Source organism: Enhydra lutris, unplaced genomic scaffold (genome assembly GCF_002288905.1).
Source record: "Enhydra lutris kenyoni isolate GAN:26980312 unplaced genomic scaffold, ASM228890v2 scaffoldscaffold29, whole genome shotgun sequence".
Taxonomy (NCBI): Eukaryota; Metazoa; Chordata; class Mammalia; order Carnivora; family Mustelidae; genus Enhydra; species Enhydra lutris.
Window position 1 is genome coordinate 3,468,477 of NW_019154113.1, and position 9,187 is coordinate 3,477,663.

Sequence of the window (9,187 nt, forward strand, 5' to 3'; positions counted from 1 at the left end):
TGTTTCCACTTTTTGATTAATATAAATAAAGCTGATATGAACATTCATACACACAATTTTGTGTGAACTTTTCATTTCATTGCAAGGTCATATGGCTAATGCACATTTAGTTCTCTAAGAAACAGCAACCTACTTTTAAGAGTGACCATATCATTTTTACATTTCCACCAACGATGTACTAGAGTTTCAGTTTCTTGACATCTTTGCCATGTTTGGTGTTATTCTTATTATTATTTTAGTCATTCTAGTAAGCATATGGTGATATCTCATTGTGGTTTAAATTTGCATTTCCCTGATAGCTAATGATGTTGCATATCTTCTCATGTACTTAATGTGCTCTCTGTATCTCCTTTCAGTGAAATGGTTTTGTTCATGTATTTTGCCCATTTGTCTAATTGGGCTTTTTTTTTATGATTTTGGGTTTTTCTTGTTGTCATTATTGCTTTTACTGTTGTATCTTGAGTGTTCTTTATGTATTCTACATACAAGTCCTTTGCCAGGTGTGTGTTTTGCAAATATCTTCTTTGCCCACAGCTTGTCTTTTCATCATCTTACAAGGATCTTTGATAAACAAAAGTTTTCATTTTGATGAAGTCCAATATATTACTTTATTATTTATGGATTGTGGTTTGGGAGTGAAATCTAAGACCTCTGCTTAGCTCTACGTCCCAAGGATTTCCTCCTCCATTTTCTTCCAAAAATTTTATAGTTTTGTTTTACATTTAAATCTCTGCTCCATTTTGAGTTAATTATATAAGGTGTGAGATTTAGGTTGTAATTCTTTTTTTTTCCCTTATAGATGTTCAATTGCTATAATATCTTTTGTCTAAAGGTTATCTTTCTTACCCAGAGTTGCTTTTACACATTTGTCAAAAATCAGTTGAGCATATTTGTGTGAGTTGATTTCTGGGTTCTCTGTTCTGTTCCAGTGATCTATATCTCTCCCTCTGCCAATACTGTCTTGATTACAGTAGCTCTTATAGTAAGACTTACTATCTGCTAGAGTGATTCCTCACATTTTATTCTTCTTTCTTAAGATATGCCTTTCCATATAAACTTTAAAATAGGCTTGTCTGTGTCAAAAAGATTTGCTTGAAATTTGATATATGTTGCATTAAGACCATGGAACAATTTGGGAGAGAATTAATACATTCACTTTGTCAAGTCTTCCTATTTAAGAACACAGCACATCTCCATTTGTTTAGATCTTCTTTGATTTTATTCATCAGTATTTTCTCATTTTGGCACACAGACTCTGGGCATGTTCTGTTAGATTTATATCTAAATGTTTTTCTCTTCTTTTCAATAATTGCAAATACTATTGTATTTCTACATTTTGGTTTCTATATGTTGTTGCTTATAAAAGTACAATTTATTTTTATGCATTGATCTTTTGTCCTACAATCTTACTAGACTTTCTTATTAGTTCTAAGACTTTTTTTCTAGTTATCCTGGGATTGTCTACATAAAGAACCATGCCATGTGCAAACAGGGCCAGTTTTATTTCTCTCTTTTGGTTCTGTATCTTTTAAAATTTTTTTCCTTGCCTTTTGGAGCTAAGAATTTCAGTACTATACTGAGAAGAGTAGTAAGAGCAGATATTTTATCTTGCTCCAGATCTTAGAGGAAAGAAATTTGTCTTTCTCCATTGAGTAGTCTGTTTGCAGTAGGTTGTAGATGCTCTTAATCAAGTTTAGGAAGTTTTCTTCTATTCCTAGTTTGCTGAGAGTTTTTCATAAAATGAATTTTGTCCATAACCATATCAATTTTGAGCATATCAAAAATAATTGTCTCCAATAGGCAAATCATCTTACTCCATTCTTGAGTAAGAACAAAGCTGGAGGTATCACAATCCCAGATTTCAAATATATTATAAAACTATCATAATCAAAACTATAGTACTGGCACAAAATGGGCACATAGATCAATGGAACAAAATACAGAGCCCAGAAATAAGCCCATTCTTATATGGTCAATTAATCCACCACAAAAGAAGCAAGACTAGACAATGAAGAGAAGACAGTCTTTTCAATAAATGATGCTGGGAAAACTGGACAGTTACATGCAAAAGAATGAAACTGGACCATTTTCTTATACCATAAACAAAAATAAACTCAAACTGGATTAAAGACCTAGATATGGGACCAAAAACCATAAAACTCCTAAAAGAAAACATAGGCAATAATCTTTTGGACATCAGTCTTAGCAACATATTTATGGATATATCTCCTCAGGCAAAAGAAACAAAAGCAAAATTAAACTATTGGGACTACATCAGAATAAAAAGCCTTTGCATAGCAAAAGAAACCATCAACCAAGCCTACTGAATAGGATAAGATATTTGCAAATGATAAATCCGATAAGGGGTTAATATCCAAAATATATGCAGAATTTATATAACTCCACACCAAAAACCAATCTGATTAAAAAATGGGCGTAGAATCTATTCAGACATTTTCTCAAGAAGACATGCAGACGGCCAACAGACACATGAAAAGTTGCTCAACATCACTAATCATCAGGGAAATGCACATCAAAACCACAGTGATACCATCACCTCACACCTGTCAGGGTGACTAGAATCAAAAAGACAAGAAATGACGAGTGTTGGCGAGGACATAAAAAAAAAGGAATGCTTGTGCCCTGTTGGTGGGAATGCAAATTGGTGCAGTCACTGTGGAAAACAGCATGGAGGCTCCTCAAAAAATTAAAAGTGAACGTATCATATGATCCAGTCATTCGTAACACTACTGGGTACTCACCCAAAGAAAATGAAAACACTAATTTGAAAAGATACATGCATCCCTATGTTTACTGCAGCATTACTTACAATCACCAAGATATGAAAGCAGTTTAAGTGGCTGCCCATAGATGAATGGGTAAAGACTTATCTCCAGGGCTTTTAGTTGTTCTTAGCAGAAAGGAGCTGAGAGAAAAGCTTGTCTAGAACCAGAGGCCTGGCTGATTTTTTTTTTTTTTAATATTAGAGGGTTTTTTTTTTTTTCCCTCTTGTACTTTATAGCTAAAAATTCCTGGAATTTTTCTTTAGAATATTGGAATAAATCGCTTTTTTTTCAAACATATAAGTGTCTCATAACATGCTTATTAAAATGTGATCGAGTACAGCATAGGGAATATGTTCAATAATCAATATCTGCATGGTGGCAGATGATAACGATACTTAGTAACATGCAAGCATTTCCTAATGGATGTAAACGTTGAATCACTATGTTGTACAACTAGAAACTAATATAATAGTGTACATCAACTATACTTCAGTTAAAATTATTAAAAGTACACAGTTGGCATTGGTCAATGTAAGATGTACTAAAAAAAAAAATGGGACTCCTGGGTGGCTCAGTCATTTAAGTGTCTGCCTTCAGTGGGGGTCATGAATCAAATCGAATCCTGTATTGGGCTCCCTGCTCAGTGAAGAGTCTGCTTCTCCTTCTATCCCTTCCCCTAGCTCATGCTTTCTCTCTCAAATAAATAAGTAAAATCTTTAAAAATATGTATGTATATATAAATATATATATATATAAATTCTTTAAACAACCTAATGTGAGCACTTTGTACAAAGCAAACATTTTACTGCACTTTCCTTTTTTTAAAAAAGATTTTATTTATTTATTTGAGAGAAAGTGAGTGAGAGAGAGGGAACAAAAGTGGGGAGGGGCAGAGGGAGAGGGAGAAGCAGACTCCCCGCTGAGCAGGGAGCTAGACATGGAGCTCCATCTCAGGACCCTGGGATCATGACCTGAGCTGAAGGCAGATGCTTAACTGACTGAGCCACCCAGATGCCCCCAGCACTCTCCTTTTTAATATCATCAACTTGTTTCCATTCATTATGCCTAAGTAATCATGGAATCTCAAAAAGAAAAAAAAAGGTGACATAGAATTAGAATAACACAGAAAATTCTATTTTAGCCAAAAATACATTGTGATTTCTGTGCCAAAGAAATACATGCGTTTGTGTGTTAAGTGACAGAGTCATTGCAGGAAAGATTTGTTTGGTTTGTTTCTTAGCTTTTTGCCATATTAAAGTGAGAATTTGGGCTCTCCTATGAACAAGTGTCTCCGTGGGCACCATCACCCCGAATCAAGACCTGTCTCACTCTCCCTTAACTATGACAAATGACACCGCTGCAGAGTACCCCCAAGTGTTTGCCATTACAGACCACCTGTCACAAGTCTACCTCCCCGTGTGCCATTGTCACAGAGGAGCATGGTCCTGGAATGGTGCCACAAGAGGGGCTGAAAGGAATCAGGAAAGAGAAACATGAAATCCATGGTTTAATCATGCACTGTTTTTCCATAATCATCTCCAATATAAATACAGTGCATTTGCCATTTGCCAATAGTCATCAAAGAGTCCAGCCCAACCGTTTCTTTGCTCATCCTGTGTATAAGTTATGTGCTCCCTGAAGTGTGACTTTCCTGCCGTTTTCAGAAGGCCTGCAGTTCTCTAACCCTGCCCATGCAGACTGACGATGGGTTTAACGCCTTTTACATCTGCAGCCTCTGTCCCCAGCCTCCTGCACCCATGGCTGCCCCATGGGCAGGCCCCAAGAGCGAGCTGTAAATGTTGCAAGCCATCCTGGGATGGCCCTGTGCCCCTTCTATCTGTCCCTTCTACCTCTCCTTTTTCCTGCCTGGTTTCTGCTTTTTCCACTTGTCCTTCAAGACTGGCGTCCTGGCACCCGTAACACTCAGGTGGGAGATGCCCCTGGGAAGCCCAGTCTTGCAGGAGACACAGGTGACTTGGACGTGACACTGAAAGACTAGCTGTTCTGTCCTCGGGCCATCTGGCCGGCAGGAGGTCAGCTACATGGGGATGAGACTTGACATATCTGGCCTGCTTTACTCCGGAATCCTGATTCAGGGACAGTGTCAGAAGGAAGACAAACATTAGCATGAGAATTGCATACAATGTCAATGAATTCTGATTGCTGAATAAGTAAACTTTCAGTTGGAGGAACACTGCAACGACAGACTCCCATGGGACTCAGTTCTCCAGAAAACTGCCTTTGGAGTACCCCAAGATTCTGTGACAGAGCCTGGAATCACCAATGTCAGCTGTTCTCCAAGTCTGAATGACAGGGCATTTCAAGTCCCACTGGAGGGCCCAACAGGCTAAGTACAAGTACGAACTTTCCAAGGGCCTGCAGCCTGAGGAGAGAGTCAGAGGGGAGAGTGTTGATTCCAACCTTTGAAAGAAAATGCAGGATCAACATTATTTTAGTTAAATATCTGTAAGATGTATTTTTAATGTCAAATAGTCAATTACAATTCTACTGATATATAGTGAGATAAAAGTTGCATTTGCTTTTGGAGGTGGGGACGTTTTAATATGTTTGGTATGATGGGGTGGGGGTGGGGAGTTTCGGTGTTTTAAAAAGAACCCGAAGCAAACCAGGAAAGTAGGACACAAAGATAGAAGGGTGAGAAAGAAAAGCACAACTTCAACAAACTTAGGCAAAATTATGCAATCAGAAACTTCGGAAGACAGCCATTTTCATGTCTGTTTTGTTAAATGGGGTGGGTGTTCCATTACGGGCTCAGTGGTCAGGGTCTAACCTGGACACCTCCCCCCGCAGCTGCATGGAGGGTACTTTCTGTTCCTGGCTACCCCAGACTGGCCACACCCAGCACCTCTGGTGCTCGGCTGCTGATACCTCCAAGGATGGGGTCTCCAGAATTCTGACCCTTCATGTGCAACAGAGATAAGTACTCACCGCAGAGGAGGGAGGAGGCCCCCAGGTCACCATGGAAGAGGCTTGGCCAGTTTGCCAGACAGACAGGAGCTCAGCTCTGCCTGGAAGGTTAAAGCGTAAGAAATGCCACCATTCGATGCTGGCTGTTATGTTTGGGATAAGGCCGGGACTCCATTCTATTTCTCCATGGGCAGGCCAGGACCCCTATGTGGTGCTGTGGGGGCCTAAACCTGCAACCCACAGCCAGCTCTGCCCACCTCTTCCCACTAACACCCTCCCCACGTTTGGAGCCATCTATGGGGTCTGTGAGCCTGGAACACCCAGCCCCATCCATGTGTGTTCAGGACTCCTGTGCATGGAATGGGAACACAGATTATATGGAGGAACTTAGAAGAGTTACAGGGCTGTACCATGTCCATATAGCCTCCTGACACTGGGGAATAACAAGAGAGGAAGCGAAGCCAGAAGCACAACCTGGTGGGGTCCACAGGACAGAGCACTGTGGGGGAAGGCCCTCCCACTGTGTGTTCAGGGTCACAGTGCGCTGCCCCTTTTTGAGTGTGGTCGGCCACCATGAAACTGACTTATCAAGTCTTAGCTGAGCCCTTTTGATGAGCCCGCAATGTACTGAGGAATCAAAAAAAGAAGTCTGCTCCAGGCAAGTGTGATTTATGGACGTTAATTGCAACCACGTTCATTTCCTATAACGTGGGGATGAAGCTGCCATTGCTGATGCAAGGAAAAGATGTGTCTAAAATATTGGCTAGGGTCATCAATACTGGGAGCTCTTGAGCCAGGTCCCTTCTGCATTCTGATGAGGTAAGGCTATTTGGGAAGGAAAATGCCTCCAGAACATAAATCTATTTGACACCAAATGTCTACTTCCCATGGTGAGTCAGACCCTTCATGAAGGAGGCCAGAGATGCAGACATGGAAAGAGTGGAGCTGGTCCCTCCTTCAAGGAGAGAAAGGATCAAAAACCGCCCTGGGTTAAGGCAGGCCCTTTGCTAAAAGTTGTTATGAGCTCAAACCCTACTCCCACATTTCTCACCAAAACTATAGCTCTTAACAGTGATGAAAAAGCAATCTTGTCCTCTTTGGTTATTTGGATTATGAGAAAAGGCAAAGGCTTTGAATGAGCATGTGCAGTTTGGCTCAGCTCATGGGTGCTGCCCATTCTGCTTGAGAAGAATATGTCCAAGGCACTGCTGGTCAGAAGATAAGAGGCCCTTAGAGCATGAGCTCAGTCAAACTCTGCCCAGATCGGCCAAGTCCAGTGACCCAGAGAGCCATGCATAGAGTCAATGCTTGCTGCTGCAAGCCACTGAAACTTTGAAAGTATTCATTCTACAGCCTTACTGTGTCCATCACCAAATCTAGGACTTTAGAGAAGTAATGCTTCTCAGAATTATTTTATAAGCAACCCTAATAGCAGCATAGATTTCTTCCTCTCATGTCTTCAAATATTAAATTACTTCCCACTCTGAATCAGGGGTTATTTTATTTTTAAAGTTTGCTACCTCCTCAGTATATATAATATACTAATTTGGTCCTAATTTGGTCCTAATTCTGTAAAACATGAATATATGTATACAATCCCAAGAGAAGAGATTGAAGTGTTGAAGATGGTGTCAATGGTATTTCTGGGTTGAGGGATCTAGAGTGACTTGTGTACTACCTTAAAAATTTTCTGTATTTTCCAAATTTTCTAACATAAATAATTATTTTAGAATCAGATCTATAGGCGGTGGGTATTAGAGAGGGCACGGACTGCATGGAGCACTGGGTGTGGTACAAAAACAATGAATACTGTTATGCTGAAAATAAATAAAATAAAAAAATTTTGCTATAAAAAAAAGAATCAGATCTATATGCCTGATTTTTAAACAGGTAAAGTTTAACATAAATATATTTTTTTCATAAAGCTATTTTAAACATAAAGCTTACTACCTCAGAAACTTGATGCTGGCTGTCAAAAGCACAAACCAGGAAGATGAGTAAATCCTCACCCACTGCAGTCACTGCCCACCTTTTTCCAAAAGAGGAAACTGGGCAGAAATCTAAACAAAAAAATTTTCAGGTGTGGTTGGCCTCTGATGCTTAGGATTTGATGGAAGAACAAATTGTCCTTGAGATCAGATCTTAATTAAATACAATTGTGTTTTGATGCAATGCCAATAAATCATTGCAAAAACCCCATTTGGGCATTTAGAGTGAGCAGGAGAGCAGTGAGCAAACCTTCCCAGATCCACTTCTCAGAAGTAGATCATGTAGCTCACTTTCTCTCCAGAAACTGAAAGGAAAATCCGATTTATCAAAAAGTCACCTTCCCATGCATGTGCCTAAATGGATATGTGAGGTTATGAATAATACCTTTCTGTTTTAGAACTTGCCCAAATCAGAGCAAAGCTGAGGACTAACTCAATGCATCCTTTAGTCTTTGTCAGGGGAACAGAACCACAGGGATGAGGAATCTACAATGGGAATGAGACCTTACCAGCTACTGGAGGAACCAGAGACGTGAAGGTCTGAGAGGGGAAGTTGGAGGGCTGACCATAAGCCAGCCTGAGAAGTCAAGCAAACCCCACCATCAACATCCATTAAAGGGGAAAAGGAGTCCCCGGGAAGTTGTTCCTTGTGTGGGATTTCAGCCAAACATCTGGAGGTGGTCTGGGATTGCTATTGGCCAGCAGGAAGGAAGAGATGGGTGTGTGGCAGAGGTAAGCGAGGGTGAGCAGGATCCTGCTGGGCAGCCCCACATGTGTCTGTCGGTGGCTGCCCGTTGACCAGGACTGGCTCAGTCCATGTCGTCATGAAAGATGGGAAGGTGAAAGGAAATCTGGCTCTGTCAGCCAAGAAGAGTGGCTATTAGGCAGGCAGCCAAGAGTGCCTGTGACAGAACCAGATAATTTAATTAATTCAAATAATTCTTGTTTGTGGGGGACTGATGTGGGTTAGCCCCATCCCTGACCTCTCTCCACAAGACGCCAAGAGCACACCCCTTCTCCCAGTGGTGGCAACCATAAATGTGTCCAGGCATTGCCAAATGTCCCTGGTGTGGTGACAGGTAAAGTCATTCCAGTTGAGAAACTTCTGCATCATAAAGGGTTGAACCAAGATTTTAGAAAGTAGCGACACTTCTTCAGTCACACTGGTCTCACTACAAATAACTTGGTTTTTAGTGATTTTTAGTGAGAATAAAAGTATTTCTGTGCAATTAATAAATAAATATTTTTAAAATATTTTATTTGATCTTTAACTTTAAAAAATTTTTTAAAATAAAGCATCCATAGGGGCGCCTGGGTGGCTCAGTGGGTTAAGCCGCTGCCTTCGGCTCAGGTCATGATCTCAGGGTCCTGGGATCGAGTCCCACATCGGGCTCTCTGCTCGGCGAGAAGCCTGCTTCCCTCTCTCTCTCTGCCTGCCTCTCCGTCTACTTGTGATCTCTGTCAAATAAATAAATAAAATCTTAA